Raw genomic sequence first — 22,992 nt, 5'->3', positions numbered from 1 at the left:
TTTGCTCTCATTCCGTGCGTTGCTAAGGCTAATGGCGGGGTTGTGAATCGTGTTGGCTCCGATTCTTTTAATACCAATTTTACTTTGAAAACGGAAAAAGAAAAATGTTATTCAGTTCCCATTTTCATTTAAAGTTTGAAACTACTGCTTTAGAGACTTATATTTTACATGTACATGTCAAGTATCATCAAATATTTTATATGCGAAGGTGTCTTTTGAACTCACCGTATAAATATGGTAACCTTACTCAATTTGTAAGTAGAATTTTTTGTTTGTTTATAATATGTTTCTATTATTCAATTGCTATCGATTATGTATTCCTGTAAAATAAGAAACACCCTATCTAAAAATTGGTAATGACCCTGTTCAACAGTTCTTTTAATATACTTTGAGCTCTTCCAACGGATGCTGTTACTAGATTGAGTACGTATTGGCACTGAGATCCTTCTTCAGCTTCATTCAAGATTTGAAATTATTCGTATACCAGCTTTCCCGCAGCCACAGATGTCACAGGAAAAGGCACTCTTCCACTTATTACCCTGACGTATGAATGTCACTCACCGCTGAGTTTTCTATTTACTCAATTTAAATTGTACAGTTCCCTGTTTTTGCACGCATTCATTAAAAACATACAAATCTTCTCATTCTCAGTCTAAAGCTGGACGGAGCTGGTGGCAACCCAAACTATCGAGTTGACAACCGTTGCGCAGGAGGAAAATAACGACGGGCCACACAGCAGCAGCACTCTTTGAAACTGATACGTTGTGGTGAAGACGAGCAGGTCGACTCTTGTCGCACAAAGGCCGTCATTAGCCCGCGCCACTGGTCGCCTGAGAACGGGTCTCACACGCCTGGCGTCCACTAATTCTCTTTCATAAATATTTCGCTCAACTTCACGTCTAAAAGGTGACACGAGAGTGAAATAAAAATGAAACAGACAGAAGCGACGACAGGGTCCCGAGGAGAAGCGTCAACTTCGTCGTTTTCACCGCCGGTGTGAGTCTTTGCAAAACGCCGCCTTGGGGGCAGAAGGGGATGGAGGGGCGTGGGGCAAGGGGTGGCGGGCATGCACGGTGGTGGTGGTGGGGTGGAGGAAAGGGGTCCACGGCCCCTGCACATACAACTCTCTCTGCCGTGTCCCTTAGAAAGGAGCTTTTAATTAAGAGATCCGGCATCATCATCATCATCCTCTCTCATCCAGTTTCGCAGCCATATATAGTCGCGAGGGGGAGGGTTGGGCGTGGGAGGGTGAGGGCCGGGAACAAAATATGCGAAAGCGGGAGGGCCCGCGGAGGGAAAGGAAGACGACGCGGGAAGGGGGACGCGGGTACGGGAGTGGAGTGCGGAGGACAGGGCAGGGGAATGAGATTCGGATTGGAAGAAATTTGTTTCTCCGGAACAAGTGTCCCTTAAGAAAACAAACGAGGGAATACGCGCACATTTCTTGATTAAATTCTTTACGAACGAAAAAATGTTTATTTTTGCGGTAAAAATTATTTCCAAATGGTGTATTTTCAGAAAAGCACGGACAAGGGAGAGGATTGTTTTAAAACGAGTGTCTTTTAAGTAGATCATAGTAAACCATGAAACAACGGTGCGTTTAATCATACTGAGAACTAAAGTGAGAGCACTGACATTTAAAGGTTAAGACCGTGATGCTTATGACGCTTATGAAAAGGAGAATTGTTACAGTTATGAGATACCCAATGATACAAGAAACAAAAGGCACAAAACGTAATTACTTTCAATATATATTTTCAAGGAAAAACGAATTTGAAAAGTTGACATTGTCATAAGGTTTGTGATTTCAGATTGCAATATTTCAGGAACTCAAGAATTAAGGATTTGGAATGTAAGGTTATTCAAATGTATACGAAAATAAAAGCTCTCGGATACATTTTGAACGAAAGAAGAATTGAGCGCCAATTAAAGAATGCAATAGAAAAAGTGGGTGAGAAAATATACAAGTGAAAAATTATTACCAAAAATGAGAAAATTCAATTATAAGTAAGCACAGCAATCACTTGGTTTTCCACGGTACTTAACCTCCGTATGACCCGGGCTTCATTGCGATGCACAAGCATCAGATGACATGACCTGATGACTTTGCTTCACCCGCACCGAACGAAATTTAAGTAACGTAGAAGTCAAAGGAGTGCTGTACTCAATTAAGATGAAGACATTCCACCGAGTGACACCTAATACCGTTACAATGATAATTCAAGGCTCTTACAATTATCATGTTTAAGGATTTTCCAAAACTTTAAAGAGTAAATGCCAAATTGAAAAAGAATGCAATGGAATTTTAATAAATATTCATAAAAACAGCCACTTTAGTACCTACAGGCCTAGTGAAGCGATAGTGATGTATGCAAAGAAATTTAAAATAATTCAGTAACAATACTGATGTAAATTAAGAAAAGTAAAAATGTTAATTTAAACATAAGTTTTAGCCGAATTATTTTCCACTCTTATCGCAACATTATCCATTGAAACATACCCTTAATGTTAGAAAATGAATTATTTTAAAGATTTATTTTGCATTTTAAAAGAAATAAATTACTGATAAATAAATATAAGGCATGAAGGACCTGATTCATGCTCACAATATGTAACAATCCCACTTCAACAATAACGTATTTCAACCACCCTTTCAAAAATGACTTTTGGCAAAAAATGGTACAGTTTAAGTAGAAAAATTGATCCAAAAAGAAGCAATAGCCTCATAAAAAATGACGAACGATGTAGAGAGAGGAACAGGTAGATAATAATAGGAGTGTTACAAAATGAAGGTGGAATGGAAAGAGAGGGGAATCGAGCTAACTGGTCCGAGAGCGGAATGGAATGTGAGCCGACGCGATAAAATAACGACGGGGGAGCAGGGTATAATAGTAGTGAGGTGCGGTGGTGGAAGAAAGGAAAAGGATAGAGAGATATGGGAGAGCAAGATGGTTTTGCGAAAGAGATGAGAGAGTGGGTGAAGGGTACCACTGGAAGAGGGCGTCGGACCGCAGGAAGAGCAGACGTCCAGAGAAGAAGCGAAAATTCGCCTCGAATGAAAGCGAGGCGCGGTCTTTTATTTGAGGCCACGTCTCTCATGCCACCCCTCGACCGCCAACCCCTCCTAACCCACGAATTAGAAGAGAAGAGCGTGGCGGGTGCACTGTGGTGTCGGAGAGGACATTGACTCCCGTCTCCCTCACACACTCTCTCTCTCTGTACTCTTCACGTCACCCCCTTCATCTCGCCAAATCATCAAAGTCCCCGACAGTTTAGGCCAGTCATATTAAAAACAAGGCACGAGCCCCGGCACCTCCATGGAATTTCAATCAAGAGGATAGTGACAAAGTTTTGCGCAAGGAATGAGTTAATTCAACGATGGCTAAATAGTCAAACATTGTGTCATTTATTTGTAGGATTTTCGTATCCTATTTGAAAACATTAAAGATCAAGATATTCGCAAAATCAAAAGCTAAACGTAAAAAATGAAAATTTTGAACGCAATTGGCATATGATATAATTTTTATTATTTCAGCAAGTATTAATAAAAATATATACAAATTTGATTAAGTTATGGAAAAAATGCAAGAAAGTAAATACTAAACCTGATGCAATACGATATTAACATTTGATATTCTGAAAGCACTAGGCTGTTCAGGATTGTAGGAATTTTATACAGAGGGAAATATAAAAAAAACGTTTATAAAGAAAATATAACTTTTCATGCAGTTTTAGGCTATATTTGTACTTCAATATTATTCCCTGTACTTTATTCTTCACTTAGTGGGTTCCATAAAAGTTTATTGGAAAACAAGGAACCGGTGTTTGAAATGCGTGAATACAGAAGCCTTACTGTTTAAATAATCAGTTTTAGAAAAATCTAATAAAGACTAACGTTAATTTTATGAGAATTTAAGTACATTCATTTTTGCTTGTAATCTTATTTTGCATCAATTTCACTATCTTACAAGTATTTATCTCTTGGAGAAAATGTGGTGTAATTCAAAGATCCCTGTGATTTTTCAGAAAACGTAATATGCTTAAAAATAATAAAGGCTACATCATTTAAGGATTTAAGACAATTAGTTTGATTACCCACGCAGCTAAAGTACTTCTCAGGATCATCAACAAAATGATGCAGAGAGGGAGAAATGCCTAGGAGATGATCAGTTTGGGTAATGTGAGGGGACAAGCACGCGCGATAACATTGCAGTTATGAGATTATTAATCGAGAGGAATATAGAATACAATCAGGACGTAGTTGCCTGTTTCGTAGATTTCGAAAAAGCGTTTGATAGAGTTTTTTAGGAAAACCTAATGATTATATAGTAGAAAATAGGAATAGATTGGAGGGACAGGAGGCTAATCCGCAACCTGTACATGTCTTAGACTGCGCAGGTGGCAGTGGGAAACGGAGAGTCCGGATGGGCAGTGTTAGGAAGAGGTGTAAGGTAGGGTTGCCCATTTTCACCGTTGCTTTTCAACCTGTATGCGGAGGAAATGATTACAGAGTCATGAAAGACCTGGCGGTAGGAATGAGAGTAGGAGGAGAATTTGTAAAACTAGTTAGGTATGCTGCTGACCAAGCTTTAGTTTGTCAGTCAGCCAAGGGGTGGCAAGCATTGCTGAGTAAATTGGAAATTCAGTGTGACAGATATGGGATGAGAATCAATTTTAATAAAACCAAAGTTATGCAATATTCCAAAAATGCTAAGGCTAAGCTTAACATTAAAATAGGAGGGCAAAAACTAGAGCAGGTAGAACAGTTTACGTATCTCGGAAGTGTTTTGGACGAGCACGGTCAAAGTAGTAGAGACGCAAGGAGAAGAATTGCGCAAGGCAAAGAGGCTTTAACAAGGAGGAGAAAGTTGATGACAGGGACGTTGAGTAAGGATGTTAAGAAAAGATTTGTCAAAACTTGGATATGGAGCGTAGTTATGTATGGCGCGGAAACATGGTCGCTAAAGCAGGATGAGGGACGTAGATTTTTTAGGGTTTTGAAATGTGGGTGTGGAGTAGAATTGCGAAGGTGAAATGGACCGAAAGGAAAGCAAATGAAGAAGTGCTGGGTATGGTGAGCGATGAGAGGGGGTCAGTGGTAGAAATTATAAGGAGGTAGGGAAAATGGATCTAAAGGATATTTATTGGCAATGTGATATTAAAGGCTGTGATAGAGGAGACTATGCTATGCAAACGAGGAAAGGGCAGAACTAGAATAAGGATGTTGGACGAGATGAAGGAAGGAAAGAATTACACTGAGATGAAGATGGACTTTTTCTAGAGTGGGATGTTGGCTTCTTTTTTGTTAGGAAAGACAAAAATATTAATAGGTGGTTGAGTTCATCAAAAACTTACCATAACCGGTAGAATACTTAATTATAAAAAAGTTTAAAGCATTACAACTCAGCGGAAGAAAGTTTAGGACCTTTTCAATTCAGGATATTTTGGGAATTTAAAAGTAATCGAAGTGCTAACAGTGAATTCTCAGTTTAGCTGCCCCTTTTAATTTCACGTTAGATTTTTCTGCCAAGCAACGCACCAAGGGCAAGAAACAAATTTCGCATTCTTGGAAGGAATTCGCATGCCCATGAAATTTGTTAATTCTGATTTTTTGATCCAGTTTAAGACATGGTGATTTTCTGAAAACTCACGAAGCCTGACATATTAAATTACTTCTTATTAACACAGGAAGAAAAAGCTGTCACATTAATAAACCATTCTAGATATTGTTTCCTTGCCAGCTGAGCACAATTACTTGAACAATAATAAATGTGAACCGCAACTCAATAGAAATAGAATATTAGCATTGTTGACCATTATGCACAGCAGAGATCTATTTATTAATCTAAATAGATAGGCTTCATTCTGAAAACCATCGAGGGTTACCAACCCTTTGACCCACCTCCCTGCAAGCCATGGGCCAGCTATACATATACATGTAAGCATGAATTAGCTCAGGAGTGCAATCTGCTGGTAACAGGAGGCAGGAATATCTAAAATAAATGTGTAACTATTGTTTACAAATGCCAGCTAACGAATATATCTTCATTACATTGCCTAAAATACATTTCATAAGATTTGAACGTTTTTAAGTTGAACTTTTATTAAGTTAGGTTTTGATTCTATTTTTAGTCTCTATGTTTGACATTCGCATTGGAAACCATAATTTTGTTTAGAAGTGCCTCATTTGATTAGACGGTCTTCTAACATCACAGTTAAAGGTTTGGAGTGAGTCATCACATCATTAATCATGCACTCAAATCATTGTTCCTTGGTGAACAGGTCTGCCTTCTAAAGCAAATTAATAGGAAACTAATAGAATAATATAAACCTCATTAGCATACCTCCATAAAATTGGGCCCGCAGTCACAGATCAGGATAGAAGACTGGACGGAGCGAATAGTATTCATGAAGCCATTTCTTCTTCAATTGTATGACATTGAAATGAAATGAATGAACGCGGTGATTATAGCCCTAATTTTATTCAAATCCCTCACTAAATATCACTTCTCACTTGCGCAATCAATTATGACACTATTATGCGCAATGGAAGCTTTTGTAGGGAGTTCACAAATATAATTTTAACGCAACCTGTGATCACCCAATCGTGAAATCATTATATCCATGCTTCTCTGGGAAACGTGACGAATATTTCCTCTCTCTCTCTCGTGCGGCTCTCTCTCATGCCATCAGGCGAAGGCCAAAAGCAAATCGTTTGGTTGAAGTTCGCTCAGTTGGATATACTATATAGTACCACAACCTGAAATCATGAAATAAATATAAAAAATGAACTGAAAAATATTACTTTTACATTTAAATAGAAATAAGAGCGTAACAATAAACAGAGAAATGTTGATATGAATGACGCACACAAGGTTCGTTTCAGCTTTTCTCTGGTTTTATCCATCTAAGATAAAACTGAGGGAGGCGATTTCTTTCCTTCATCCTTGAATGAACCTTACTAATTGATAAATTCGATTCCATCATTTGTAACGGTAATATTTCGGAATCATTAAAATTAAAACCACAGGAAACAGATCTATGAGGAATTCGCTTCAGAAATGAATTAATTACAATATGATCTAGGATTATTTTACGTATCATTAAAGTCCTTGTAGAGTATACACGTGTAAAATATTTAGGACTCACTCGTATATAGCTGTAAATAAATTGATGGCTACAAAAATAAAATCACTTTTCTAGATATTAATAAATTATTTCAGTAATTTTCAGTAATAATTTCAGATAAAACAATTCAAACTTAAATTCATGAATTTTGACCATTGAAATAAGTTTTTTGAGCTGGTGCAATATCTTGATGAAACAACACTGTCTTCTTAGCCAAATGAGGCCACTTTTGCTTGACATTATATTCTCCCAGTACATAGCCCTTAGAGTTGCTTGCAGGTCCTCTCGCATTTCCGCCATTACTGCAATGTCATCTGCAAACCGGAGCATGTTGATTTCTTCTCCATCTACATTAACTCCTTTGATGCTTAATTCTTATGTTTCTTTTATTGCCTCTTCCAGGTACACGTTGAATATTTCTGGCGAGAGTTTGTATCCTTGTCGTACTCCTTTGTTTATTTGGACTTCTATTTTTCTTCCCCTTTTCGTTTGCATTGTTATGACCTGATTCTTATAAAAGTTATGGATATTTCTTATTTCCTTATAGTCCAATCTAAGCGCTTCTAGTACATTGAATGTCATGTTCCATTTTACGTTTTCGAAGGCCTTCAAGCCCACCAATGCCACACACATATAATGGATTATTTTCGTGCCTCGTTTTTTCGGCCAGAACTGCCAGTATGGGAACTGCTTATTTTGCTTCTCGGTTTTTTCTGAGTCTGAACTAGTTTTCCGAGAGGGTTCCTTCCATACTTCTTCTAATTATCCGAGTTAAGATTTTCGATACTTGAGCCACCAGGCTCAACTATCTGTGTTCTTCACATTTATCTGGTCATCCATTATCTTAAATAGGTAGTTGATTTTTTTTTAATTGGTAAGCGGTTCAGTGACATCATTTTGCACGATAAAGTAGCCTTCGTTGAGCCCAAAAAAATTATTTATTTATTAAATTTGTAACTTTCATTGTTTTAATCTAGTTCTATTAATGAATTGGGCATTATCGATGGAGTTAGGACGGCTTCCGGTGGGGGTTCTGCCTCGATGTACGCCAGCGGCGGTGAGTGGGCTCTAAGCTCTAAGGGCCGGTATCGCTGCGTTGGAGAGTATCGTGGCTGACCATAGGTTTAGGGTTGACGTGAAGTTTGCTCTTGACTCCCGCGGAAGGGCCTGACTCGGGGTGGAGTTGCGAAAACTCGCCGCACACCCAATGGGGCCGCACGGGTTCGTTCGAATGCAACATGCGGCGGAGTGATCAAGAGACAGCCTGGAGTCCGGTTTTTTGATGGATGGATGGTTCAAATTGTAGAGGGCAGATCATGCGGGCGTGAGGTAGCGTCTGACGGCATTCCTAGTGGCGGCGTTACCCAGGTGACGAAGGTGGTTGGAGCGGTGACTGCGGGCACGAAATGTTCCAGGCTGCGGGTCGTGGCTCATGTTGGCGTCAACGATGCCGTCGGCCGTGGATCTGAAGAGGCTATGAATTTCTTCAGGGATTTGAACTCGGAAGTGAAGCGGGTGGCTGTGTGGTGTTGAGGGAGCTGATATGACGCTCTCAATCTGCAGCAATGTCCCGAGGATTGATCGTGGACCTCTGGTTTGGAGCGGAGTGGAAGGAAAAAATCAGAGGTTGCGTACTATCTGCAGGGATATTGGGGCGTTCTTCATCGACCTTCATCCAATGTACAACCGTGTAGGAGCCACCATAACCGTTCTGGGGTTTACCACACATCTGAGGCCACCGAATGTGTAACGGGTAAGATATTCTAGCACTTTGGGGCTTTTTGAGAATAACGTTTTGGTCAGCGTGTAGATCAATTAGTGGGTTTCTAAAGTTTTCTTTCCCAAATTATGTAGCTTGAATGAAGCGAAGTTCAGTGCTATCACTAGCTCATTTAATACCAATGGGACGGAAAAATTTATAAGGGGTTCAATATTAAAAGGAAAGCGATCCGTGTCAAAATTTAAAAAAATCGTATTGTCAAGGAAACAATATCTTTATTGGTAATTGCCGTATTTTATAAACCAAAGTCATAGAATACGTCACATCATTCAAAGTACAGCCGCAGATATACTTGTTGGGACAGAAAGCTGGGTATCTACTGATATTGTAGGCCGTAAAGTTTTCCCAGAATGCTTTTACATACACAAAATTACAGAACAAATATAATCGAGGTAGGGGTGTCTTTATTGCAGATAAAAATTCTTGCGTCAGAAGGGCTGAGTAACTCCAGGCAATGGTTTGAAAAGCGTTTGGTGCTCAATTTAAAGGCCTCAATCTAAAAGAATCAATGTATGCGCATTTAATAGACCACCAGTCGACAGAGACAATTCAACCCTAGAATTAGATAAGCATATCAAAAGTTTTTTTATCCCGGCACTCGATTACGATGTCATAATCGGCGAAGATTTCTATGCCCCATCCATTGACTAAAGAACGAATAGTTTTAAAACGGGCGGTAAGGACAAAGATATCTGCGCATCGCTATTGAATTCTTTTACGTTGAACTCATTGAATCAACTTGTCACTTCACTAACTAGGGGCGATAATATTCTTTATTTGTAAGTAACGAATATTCCTGAAAAAGTATAAGCTATAGAAACTTTATGAGAAATTAGTGACAAAGGGCAGTAAATGCTAAGGTTTTGCTTCATAGGCTCCGAAATAAAAAACCATAAACACAGTAATCAACCCGAAGGTCGGTTTGGTAGGTGATGGTAGAGCTCACCCAGTACTAAGCCCAACGATGTATGAAATCCACACATCAGGGTAGGGGGGGCAGTTTTTTCCTTGGGCCGGCTATGGCTTCCCAGGAAGATCTAGCGAAAATCAGATAGCTTAAGGTGGAGCTGCAGGTGCCTACAGAGTTTACCCGGGAATCGGAAGTAGCCCAACGCTCGACCCATGGACTACCGTAACCCAGAATCCGAAATAAAAAGCTCAAAAGAAAAATTTACTATTAAGGGGACTACAATAACCTAAAGTGCATGCTACAAAATCAATTTGCAAGTTTTAGGAAAGATAGAAATCGCCGCATACTAAGGATACGTGGAAACACTTCTTTGAGATCAGATGGTCATTATTCAATGAGTTCATTCCCAGTAAATTTATAAAAGATAACTCGGAACCAATATTGAACGACGCCGATATTGGAAAGGCATTTCGACGTCAAAGACTTTGTCATGCCGAAGTGAACAGTATTAGGGATGATATTTCTAGCGACAAAAATAATAAGATTACTTATGATTATAAGTTATCCAGGGCGAATGCCAAGAATGCATTTCAGAAAGCGTTAAGGTAATTCAAAAGGGAAAAGTTAGCGGAAAATTTGAACGAGAAACCAAAAGAATTTTGGCCACACGTAAGTGAAGTCCAGGGAAATAAGTCAATTGTTAATTTACTCAAAAATGATAAAGGCTAATGAGTAAACAGCAGTTTGGAAAAGGCTAACTTACTAAGTTCCTTCTTTGAAACCGTCTTCCCGAATGCTCCCGAAAGATTACCAAATCATGCCGGTCAATCAATGTCCAAAATTGAAATCTCATACAATGGTTTAGACGATTGCTGAAAAATATTAAGTCTAAAGGCCCTCCCGGTCCGATGAAATACCCGCTCGTATATTTAACGATCTAGCTTAGAAAATGGCGCCGTATCTAGAAATAATATTTAAGAAGTCACTGGTAGATCACAAGGTTCTCAGAGATTGGAAAACGGCAAACGCAACAGCAATATTTAAAAATGAAGACAAGGGGGAACCGAGTAATAACAAAACTATTTTCCTCACATTCACGTCGTGTAAGGCTACGGAAAACATAATTGCTAGTTCGATTCTGAGACACCTCGATAATCAGGAGTTATTAATGAAAAATCAGCACGGCTTCCGAAAAGGTAGATCCAGCGAGACACAACTTGCGCTATTTGTTCATGATATTCTTGCTTCGGGGTAGAGCAACGCTCTAGTGGACGCAAGTTTCCTAGATTTTAAGAAAGCATTCGACAAAATATCTCATAGTACACTACTCGCAAAGATAGAAGCAAATGGCATAGATAAAAATATCCAGGGTTGGATCAAAGACATCGTGAATGGTCGGGTGTAAAAACTAGTGATCGATGAAGTTAGCTCAAATGTAGTAGAAGTCACTTCAGGAGTTCCCTGGGGAAGTATAATCGGGCGTCTTTTATTCTTACTTTACGTCAAGGACATTGACTCCGTAGTCACTAGTATGCTACGTTTATTTACCAACAATATTAGAAAAGCTGGGCTGGGAATCACTCACGGAGCGAAAGTCAATTTACAGATTGAAGCTTTTGCACAAATTGGAAGGACGTCTATTTAGCAGTGACGTTGAAACTGTATTATTAACCCCATCGTACTACGGTAGGAGAGATCATGCCAATGAAATTAGAGAGATTAAGAGTGGTACAGAATGCTTTAAGGTGTCATTTTTTTCCCACGAAAGATAGGGAATCATAATAACATTGTTCTACCGCGGTAGAGTCATGTTCGGGTAAAAGTATTTCGATGGGTATTCACCCCATTGTCACACAACCTGACGGTGGCTTGCAGGGTATATATAAATAGAAAACAAAATAAAATCTGTTTTCGGTTTCTTCGGTATTGCAATCATTATCCTGTTCTCGAAGTCTTCTGGTATCTTTCCGCTGTCGTAGCTGTCTTTGATAATTCCATAGAGGGCATCCTTCGTTGTGACCCCGGGTGCCTTGATTATTTCTCCGTTCATTTCGTCAACTCCTGGTGCCTTGTTATCTTTCAGGTCAGCCACGGTTCTATCGAATTCGCTTCTTAATATCAGCGGACACCGATCATCTTTACCTATTATTCTTTCATCTTTAATAAAGCCATGTTCTGAAGGCTTTGTGGCTTTATTGAGTATCTCAATGTATTTTGTCCATCTATTCCCATTGTTCAAATCATTTATCAGTATTTTTAAGGTACATTTTATAGACTGAAATTAAGAAAACGGAAAACATTCATATTTTCACCAGGATATTTCACCGCTCTTAGGACCGGGAGTCATTGTTATTTAGAGCCAAGGATTGGCTCATATCCCTTGCTTCATATTCGCTGACATTTAAAAATTACGGCGTAATTTAGTCGCCTGCGCCAGATACCCTTATCTTTATCCACGATATTCACCCGCATCACCTATCCGTGTATGTATGTATAACCCCTCCCCACGCACTTCACCTTCACTCGAGAGATCCCGTTCCTCTCCTCCAGGCGAAGACCTCCCGCGCGGACTGCGGCGCCGTCTATATTCCCCCTCTCCCTGCCATCTCAGCCCCCTCACCTCAAATGACTCTTCCCGTATCACCTTTCCGAGTGCTTTGCACCCCCTTTCATCTTGGCTCGGGAGCCTCGCGTTTCCCGGGAAACTGCCTATCTTCGCTTATCCTCCGCCAATCATTAATACCCTTTATCCTAGTCGCATTGTCACCAAGAGTCCTTTGTTTTCCCTCCATCAAATTTGCAGACACTGCCAACTGCGCTCAATACAGTATTCCTTTACTCATCTTAACCCACGCTGAAACTGAAAGTATAATTTCACTCTTCTGTTTAGTTACACCTAATGGCTGTAACTAAGAGGTTATTATTTAAAAGTAATACTGTCTGAAATTGTTTAGATAAATCTATATTTAGCACTATCCAGGTAGCCAGCAGCTTTTTAGTCATTCTTTATTCGTGAAAAAATGCATGCAATAATGCTAGATTTAATAAACAATGGATTTTATATCACTAGGTATATATATATAAATAAATAAATATATATATATTTCAGCCATACTTAAAATCCGGTGCATCATTGTTGCATGAAATTGTAAACATGATTCACTACCATTAAATCCTTTCTCATTATTTTTCGATTTTTCGCATTTTTCCTTCACATTTTATACTCCAGCGAATAAAAAAAAATATCATTTATTAATGAAAATAAGTTGGCTCATGGAAAGTGAATTCAGTACTTTCCAAGGCAAAACACATAGGTATAAAGTACTTCATCGGGAATGTAATGATGATCCATTTCTTTGATTTTCGGTGCAAAAATCCTCTAAGTGTTGCGATACATATTAATAAGGATATCAACCTTATTTTACATTGAGGTATTTGATCGAATGTATCTTTTGCTATCAGAAATGGGAGGGAAGCGCTCGATGCCAAAAAAGTAATAAGAAAATTAATTGAATGAACTCATTGCACAATGTTTTCTTTTCCTCGTATATTACAATGTTTCAATTGGAGGAAGATAAGTGGCAGTTTAAGAAAGTGCTACAAAATTAGTATTCACATGTTACAGCGTATTTCCGATTAATATACATATAAAGAGCGTAATTCCAAAAGAAATAATCTCATTTCAAATCAAGCGTAAGGCACACACAGGGGCTAAAAGGAATTGAGAATAATTTAGAACATATCCTCCAAAGACTTGAAAATGCAATGCCACCGGAAGAATGGAAAGAAGTTATGACCTAGGAACTATTTTATTTATTAAATCAGATGTGCGGATGATCAAGGTGTATTTATACCCAAGGTGACGGGTCTACCAAATTACAGGCTTCCAGCTGAGCGTCTTGGTGATAAATTATAAAAGACGAGCAAGTGCACAAAAAAGTAAAATTACCCGTTTTAGAATGAAAGAAGAATAATAGCTTTTTTTCACACACCTTTTATTCGATTCTTCTAGTTTCAACGACATCTTCTGGTACGGAACAATTGCAACGTTACGAAACACCATGCATTCAGTTGCCTTAGCGCTGAAACTGGTAGTGCCGTACAAAAGGAACTTGAAAAATACCTAGTAGCCTACTTTCATTCAAGGTAAATTCCCACGCATTCAAGCCTGATGCCATCGAGTGTATGTATCATTTTTAGACTTAATGTAGGTTACATTTGGATTAGTTCATTAGAATTTTGTGTTTTAATTAATTGCAAGATTTAAAAGACATTTAAGTAAAAAATACATTGCAAAATAAGTATTCACATGTAAGAGCCGATTACTGATTTGGACGAATGGCCGAGAAGCATAAAAATGGACATAACAAATAAATTCAATGTAGCCATATCTACATAAACTGAGACGTGGATGATTGCCAAGGATAATCACGTAATGCAAGAGTTTTCGCTTTCGTTATCACCTCGATCAGTTATGAAAATGCCTGCAATATAAATATAAATTCCAACATGACAGGATTTCTGGTCTTGAAACATATCACTTCTACAATGTCGCATAATCCATAATCGCAAGCTATGCCCTTCGGAGGGAAGTTAAAGTGCAGATGTGATACGGCAGAAAAACAAACCGTCATCTCGCCCTTATCTTTGTAGAAAGAGAAAGGCGAAAAAGTCACAAAAATCCAGGAATGGGAAGTACGTAGAAAGCAAAATCATCAAAGAGATGCAAAGGAAAGACAAAGAGATAAGATTGGAAAAGGAAGACGTTCGGGGAAAGCGACTGAGCTCAAAGGAGGATGAACGAAGAAATTGTGGCGTACAATTAATTAAATGTTTTGTTAGCAATATATTAGAAGAAATAGAAATACAAAATTTGAAAGCATCTATGTGGGCAGAGGGTGTGTAAAGCAAGAATGAAATAAATAGCTCAAACAGTTGACGAAGGAACTGCTTACAGGTTGTTTACAATGTGCAAATAATTGTTAGTCCACGCACGAAGATGTTATCATTATTTTCGCAGAATTATGTGAATGTGTGCGTGAGTGTGCGCGTGAGAAAAGGTTGGAAAGGTATGTGTTGAAACATATTACTGCATCTAACCATGTAAAACTCCGATAAAGAAAGAAGAAAAATAATTTTTCTCTTTGACCTGTTTTTACCATTCATAGTAATGTATTGAAGAGTGTATAGCCTTTCACCGTGGACGAGTCGGTAGCGCTATCCTTATGACGAGGCCTGTAGGATCATTCCCATGCCTAGGAATCAAACGCCGGAGGTAAATTCATCGAGTGGACCCGGAGGACAGTATCAAAGATGGAGAGCGGGTGCTAGGATACAATGGGGGAAGGAAGGAGGCGAGGCGGGAGCCTCCAGCTTTTCCCTTGTCTCGCAATTCAAGGAACCTTAATACAGCCGCTCCCGTCTCCCACGAGGACTCGGAAAATACGAAAATGCGTTAGTGCACTGTTCCCCGACAGATGGGCTGCAGCAAATTGGTGTGGTATGTATCAACTGGAATTAGACCGCGTAAAATTTAACCCCTAAGTCCGGTTTATGAGACTACGGTAGCGGAGGGCTAGACAACACGCCGAGTGATAACATTTTAAAATTTTGCTTTTTTCTAACCAGAAACTGGTGAAGGCGACCTACAAGAATGAATTTAATGGACACATTTATACTAAATTTTGTTTTCTCCAGCGTAACTTTGTGCAATTTTCATAACATATTGAAATTAAATGAAATTATTCACTTTGTAAGTTCACACATCATCGTCAGGTCATCATAGACCTGATGATGACGGTCAACGTCGAAACCTGGGTCGTGTTTTTTAAATTACGTGTTTGGAATTCCAAATTTAATAATTTTATTTCATTTCAATACCTTTATACTATTTCATACGCAAAATTGTTATATCAAGCTCAAGAAGCTAGCAACAAAGCTATCGCTTTGATAGATTAAGTAAAATTTTCTCATATAAATGCCGAGTCCCTTATTTTTAACCGTTTTGGTATAAAATGCCATAACTATACCTGTAATAATTGAATTAAAAAAGTTTAGAAAGATGTGTCGAACAAATTTGTCCCAAAAATTTGGTGAATTAATAGCTATCAGCAGCTTTAGACAGCTGATTGCTCTTGTATAAATTCCTGATAGAAAAAGGATTGAAAAAGCATGATTTATTTTTCAATGAACTTAATAAATTACTAGATATCAAAATTACTGAGGCATCGAGCGTAGTAGGTCGATTAGTGGGTATAACGGATTAGTAACAGGGAAATGTTGGAAGAGTTGATTTAAAAAAATTAATGCATCTCTTAATGGTACTTCACATAGGGTGAGGTTACCTTTTGGCACTGAAAGGGTACAGTGATTTTAATTTAGGAAAGCAATCACGTTTTTAACAAGATATATGCATGAATGAATCAATGAATTTCAATTCAGACGAGAGTGCCCAAACCAAATATACCAGCAGTTGAGTAAACACCAAACGTTAAATTGAATTGAGGAAACTAGATAGTAACAACGGCGGCGGTTTCATCGATGATTCTGACATGAATGATGCCTGGCTTTGGAGAAATTACACACAATTGGAAAACTTCGAGGGGCATTCCCTGACCCATGCTGATATCAAAGCATGGTCCTCCACATCAACTTTAAGACGGTTGTTAGATTACGGGGAAGGAACTTACATAAAACGATGGTCTCTTGAGGAATGTCCTACTTTTCCATTCATAAAAAGAGATGTTGATAAGTGCAAACTGACAGAGAACCAGAATTGGACGAAATCAAAACATGAACACGTGTCAGGTCAAAGCAGTCGATATAACTTCAAAATGATAAGCAAGGCGCAAACGCACTCACCAGAATACCAACTCTAACTGGCTCACACGTAGAAGGAGAGGGAAAAGGGATATCAACACACATAAAGGATGGACAAAATATCACCTACTCTTTATGGCACCGCATGACTGCATGTGATCATTGCATTGCGGAAAGATAACGTGTAGAACCTCATTACACTTACCTTGTTTCTTTCTTAAGGTGTTTTTCTCCCCATACCCTTCGGACCGCAACATTACACGACTTGCATCCTCTAATTCCCTCCTACCTAACGACCTCTTTATAGCATTCTATTTCTGAAATAAGCATTCTCTGTCAACACCATCTCACTCTTTTCCCTCCCAATGATGATGTCTCCCGAACATACCATCCTCCGGATTCCATCTTCACGGATACATTCAAACTCGGTATTTATTTTAATTATGCAATTAGGAGTCAATATGCAGTCGATAATGTATTGTGGCAATACTAAGAATGCATTCACTATTACAATCACTAAAAAAATGGAGGAAATGGTAAAATTGGTAATGGTTAAGTACATATTGGCAGTTTTTATTCTCATTTAATTTGTTGCAAGAAATTAAAATGAGGTAGAAAGGTTGGATGCCGAGTATCTTGAATGGCAATGACATACAGGTATCAGAGGCCGAGAACGTTAGGCAGCAGTTATCTTTAATGATTTACTTCGTCTTCTCAATTCTTGAGAATATCATTCGTTTGGTTTTAATATGACTATCTTACATAACATATCTTTTGACCCTGAAAAACAATTACCTCTAGCTGCAAAGCATGGCCTTCAATTCTCTCACCCGCCAATTTAATGCTCAACACAAACGCAAGCCATGGCACCTTTAACACTACCGCCATATAAAACATGGAAAAAGATGGCGATAACTTAAATGGTGATAACTGAAACCTCAACTGACCACTGGCCAATCTAGCTTATTTCTCCTATGCCCTCATTTAACAGTCTGAATCTTAATGGTTTTCTTTTAATTCGCCTTTACGTCATGTCTGCATACTTTTTTTCGCAACATTTGTACCAGCTATATCAACTACATATATTATGTCAAACAGCCTCTTGAAATCAAATAAGTGTACCCAGGCTTTGTTTAATTCTTCATTCATTTTTATAAATGCAGTAATTACTAAAATTGCGTCACGCGCCTGCACCGTTTCCTAAACATTAACAATTAGCAAAAATATATCTAAAAAGATAAAATGAAATAAGGAATAAAAAATACATCAAAAAGTCTCCTGATCCAAATAAATTGAAGGTTGAGGCAAGAAAATGTCTTTCGTTAATTTTTATTTAGTATTTTTATCTGTTATATGCAAAAAAGTTTTATTTCTACCGTCTCACTGAAATTCAAGTCCTTCAGGTTTTCAAACTGGTGTTAGCAACAACTCCTAGCATCACGGTATACTTGCCCAAGTTGCATCCCATTTCTACACAGCTGAGTTGGTATGCTCCACACCACATTTCTCCTCGATGCATTACTTTTTCCTCACGTGAATCTATTCCGGTTTTTTGATATGCGAAGAAAAAATAAGTCGTTCTCAGCGCGAGGCTGGCGACGTGGCTCCAAATACGTATGAAGGAAGAAGAGGAGAGTTTGCAAGGTGAAATCTGAAGTAGAGAGCAAAAGTGGATTGAAGTATTGATAGGCATTGAGATGTTAAAGGTGATGGTAGAAGGTAAAATCTCTGGTTTCTAAGGAAAAAAGTAGGTTTTATTTAAAAAATGAAGTTAGGAAGAAGATATGAATGATGGAGAAAGGGAATAATACAGATCAAACTGGAGGAAGAGATGAGCGGTACTTTATAGCGAATATTTAAAACTTGTTGTTAATAGGTAGATAATTAATTCTGGTACTAACAGTACCGTTAGTTTTTCACTGACGGTATACCTGTGTATCTATGTTGCTTTTGAGTACTTAATGTTGACCACTGGCAACGGCACGGCGAATTACCCTATTTCAGCTTGCACGAGAATATCGTAATTTATTAACAAATGTCTTGGAAGTTATTGGAGTTACTAAGAAATTGCAATTTTTCCATGCACACAGATTTGAGATATGCTCTTTCCATTTTCACCCATTATTTCAATAACCAATCTTTCCTGTTATGGCCCAAGTGTTTGCTAAAATGTTATACATTTTCCTTCTACAATTTACAATTCCGCTAGTAATTTATTTTAGAAAATTTCGCATAATGTACTATTTTAAATTTAAATTTATTAGCTTTTTGTTTTTAGTACACTGCATTAAAAAAATTTAGTAACAAAAACCTAATTAAGTATCATTATTGTGAGTAAAAATATCCGTTACTCTTAATGTTATCAGATACCATCCCCGTCTCCAACAGGTACCAGGTGTTGTCGGATGACAGCACCACCGTACCTGCAGCCCCTACCCCTACTCCGAGGGCACTGCCTAGGGTAAGACGTCAGGAAACGGGAAGGGAGGGAATTGTAGTAATAGGTAGCTCGAATGTCCGTCGTGTAATGGTCCCATTGAGGGAAAGGGCGCGCCGCGTAGGCGCCGATCAACGGGTGACCGCCTGGTGTATACCAGGCGGAGGAGTCCCTCAGGTGACGAAGGCGATCGAGGCGGCGGTCAAAGGCACGAAGTGCTCTAGGCTGCAGGTCGTGGCCCATGTGGGCACCAACGACGTCACGGACCGTGGATCCGAGGAGGTCCTCCGTTCCCTTAGGGAACTGAGCTCCGAGGTGAAGCGCGTCCAGGGCGTCGAGGGGGTTCGGTTGGGACTAACGGTCTGCAGCATCGTTCCGAGGGAGGATCGCGGGTCTCTGGTTTGGAGCCGAGTGGAAGGCATAAACCAGAGACTATCGAGATTCTGCTCGGACATAGGAGCCTCCTTCGTCGACCTCAGACCAACCCTCCGATCTTGCAGGACTCCCCTTAACCGATCTGGGGTCCATTACACGGCGGAAGCGGCGAGTAAGGTAGCGGATAGGATACTCGACCACTGTAGGCCTTTTTTAGGATAGAGGGCAGGTCACTTAGTGGGTCAATAACATCTGGGGATAGCGCGTATAATATTATTAATAAAAATATAAAAGTCATTGACAACACTGGCATTGATTTAGAAAGACATGTGACACGCACTTCCCCACAAAGGCGTCCTAAATTACAGTCAGGCACAAATAAGGACGTTATTCAACATCAAAATAATTTAACTATACTTGTTATAAATTGCAGAAGCCTCAAGAACAAATCAGCAGATCTAGAACACATAATCCAAACTCATTCCGCTGATATAGTATTAGGCACAGAGAGTTGGCTGTGCAATGATATTAATGACCAAGAAATTTTCCCAATAGATTTCAAAGTTTACCGACACGATAGAGATACAAGACCCGGAGGAGGGGTTTTCGTGGCAGTTAAAAGTCATTTTGAAAGCAGGCAAGTTTCATTTGAAAATAATAACATAGAAAGTGTTTGGTGCACCTTACTACGGACCAATCAACCCAACATAAATTTATGCTCTTTCTACAGACCTCCAGACTCAGATTTGAAAACACTTCACACCCTCAACGATCAAATTCACAAGTTTACACGTAAATATAATAACAGCATAAACATAATTGGTGGCGACTTTAACCTCCCAGGTATAGATTGGGACAGCAATATCGTTAAATCTGGGACCCGCGATCGCGAATCTTGCAATTCCATGATAAAATTGGTTCAAAGAAACTCCCTTCATCAAGCAGTACGCATGCCCACCCGTGGAAAAAACATATTGGATCTATTTCTTACAAACACGCCGGAACGTATTATTAGTGTATCAACTGATGAGGGCTTGAGTGACCATAAAGCAATTAATGTCCATTTGGACATAGCAATAAAAAAGATTGTTAAACCAAAAATAAAAATTTATAATTACCATAAAGCAGACTTTGAATCTTTTGCCAATCAATTAAACTCTTCACTACCCGAGTTCAAAACCCGCTTAAGTCATGTCAACGTGGAAGAAACTTGGACAGAATTTGTCAATATCATGCAAAAAGGAATCGTAGATTTCATACCTATAAAATACGTTAAAGCAAATCGCGACCCCAGGTGGTACAATAAAGACGTTAGAAAAGCCCTTCGAAAGCAGAGAATGCTACACTCTAGGGTAAAGAGGGCAGGCGTGAACACATCATCTCCTGAGAATACACAATTATGGGACACATATAGATCCTCTAAAATTGAAACCAAAAAACAATTACGTAGCGCCTTACTGGAATTTAAACGCAAAGTACTTTGCGAGCACTTGGACACTGACCCCAAAGCTTTCTGGTCATATGTTAGGGAAGTAAATGGGAGTAAACAAACCGTGGCTTGCTTAAGGGATTGTAGCAATGTAATTCATACAGACAGCGAGGTTAAAGCTAACATCTTAAATTCATTCTTCCAAAGCGTTTTCTCGAATGATGTTGCCACCGCATATCTCCAAGAAACAATACATACTCCACCCATGGAAAAAATAACAGTGGACCAACAAGGAATTCTAAAATTACTTAATGAGATTAAACCCAACAAATCCCCGGGTCCCGAAAATATACCAGCTAGGGTGATTAAACATTTAGCTCCAAACATTGCCCCGTACCTTGAATTTATATTTAACAAATCCCTCACAGAGTGCAAAGTACCTAAGATTTGGAAAACCGCGCAAATAACGCCTATTTTTAAAAGTGGTGACAGGGAGGATCCCAGTAATTACAGACCTATATCTCTCACTTCTATCTGTTGTAAAATCTTAGAGCACATAATTGTCAGTTCAATAATGAGACACCTTGACAATATTAACTTTTTAAGTGACAATCAACACGGATTCAGGAAAACCCGCTCCTGCGAAACCCAATTAGGATTATTTACACATGATTTACTTGTATCTGGTGAGAGAGGTAGGCAAGTGGATGCCATCTTCTTAGATTTTCAAAAGGCATTTGATAAAGTCCCACATGGTAAACTCATTCATAAATTAAAGGTCGCGGGTATAAACAAGGGCGCCATAAGTTGGGTTAAAGATTTTCTTTCAGAGCGGGAACAGAGGGTAGTCCTTGATGGCGCTAGTTCCGACAGCGTTCGAGTCACGTCGGGGGTACCTCAGGGAAGTGTGATCGGGCCATTGCTTTTCTTGATTTTTGTTAACGATTTGAACCGCGAAGTGAAAAGTAAAATTAGGATGTTCGCGGATGACACGGTGATCTATCGGGAGATATCTGGGGATGAGGATCGTTTTATTCTAGCGCAGGATTTAGATTGCATTACTAAATGGTGTTCTAACTGGGGATTGACTCTAAATTATAATAAATGTTCAGTGGTAAATTTCTTTAAAAGATCAACGGGATTTGCTTACAAATTAGCTGGAGGTGACCTGGCAGTAGTTGATACGGTAAAATACCTAGGTGTCACATTCTCAAAAGACTTAACTTGGGGGACTCACATACGTAAAGTCTGCGGTCAAGCATATAAAAGATTGGGATTCATTAGACGCATTGTCGGCAAAAGTGACTCGAAGGTCAAGGAACGTTGTTACCACGCTCTTGTAAGGCCTCATTTAGAATACGCATGCAGCGTGTGGGATCCGAGTGAAAAAGGCCTCATTCGGGAAGTTGAGAAGGTTCAACGCCGGGCAGCCCGTTTTGTAAAAAATTCCTACGATAAAACGCAAAGCGTCACCGAAATGCTCATGGATTTGGGGTGGGAATCATTGGCTGAGAGACGATTCAATGCAAGATTGAAATTATTAAATAAATTTAGATCCGCATGTTTCAGCACCGAGGTCTCGCAAATTATTCGTACTCCTACATACATTGGTCGCTTGGATCATGCATATAAAATTCGGGAAATAGATGCCAGAACTAGCCGACTCAAGGACTCCTTCTTCCCACGGACAATACGGGATAGCAACTGCAGGGTTATAGATAGCAAAAATTCCACTTGCCACCCTCAGCGTCTAAAAAATAATTAGTTGTATTTAAATGCATGCTCTTCCACTAACCTTATGTGTTTTGTTATATTAACACATTCTTCCCGAATGACCTCATTCATGTTCTGTTCATCTGTTTTTAAGTTTCCCTTTCAATCCCTCGTCCCTCTCCGCGGGGGGAAATTCCTGCTACCTGCTACGTTGGGTCGCATTCCCTGCCTTTTAAAGACTCTTTGGGGGCAGAGTGTTTCGTGGTGCATTTTCATGTGGTGTTTCAATTTCTTGCTTGTTGTGTCCTGGCTTTCGTGTTGTAGGATGGCTTTCGTGCCGCATCATGGGGTGCAGTTTTTAGTTGTTTTGCGGTATATGTGTTTGCATGAGTATTGGATGA

This window comes from Hetaerina americana, unplaced genomic scaffold, assembly GCF_022747635.1.
Source record: "Hetaerina americana unplaced genomic scaffold, ioHetAmer1.1.p SCAF_14, whole genome shotgun sequence".
Classification (NCBI taxonomy): Eukaryota; Metazoa; Arthropoda; class Insecta; order Odonata; family Calopterygidae; genus Hetaerina; species Hetaerina americana.
The sequence above is the reverse complement of the archived record's forward strand: the minus strand, read 5'-3'. Positions refer to the sequence as shown.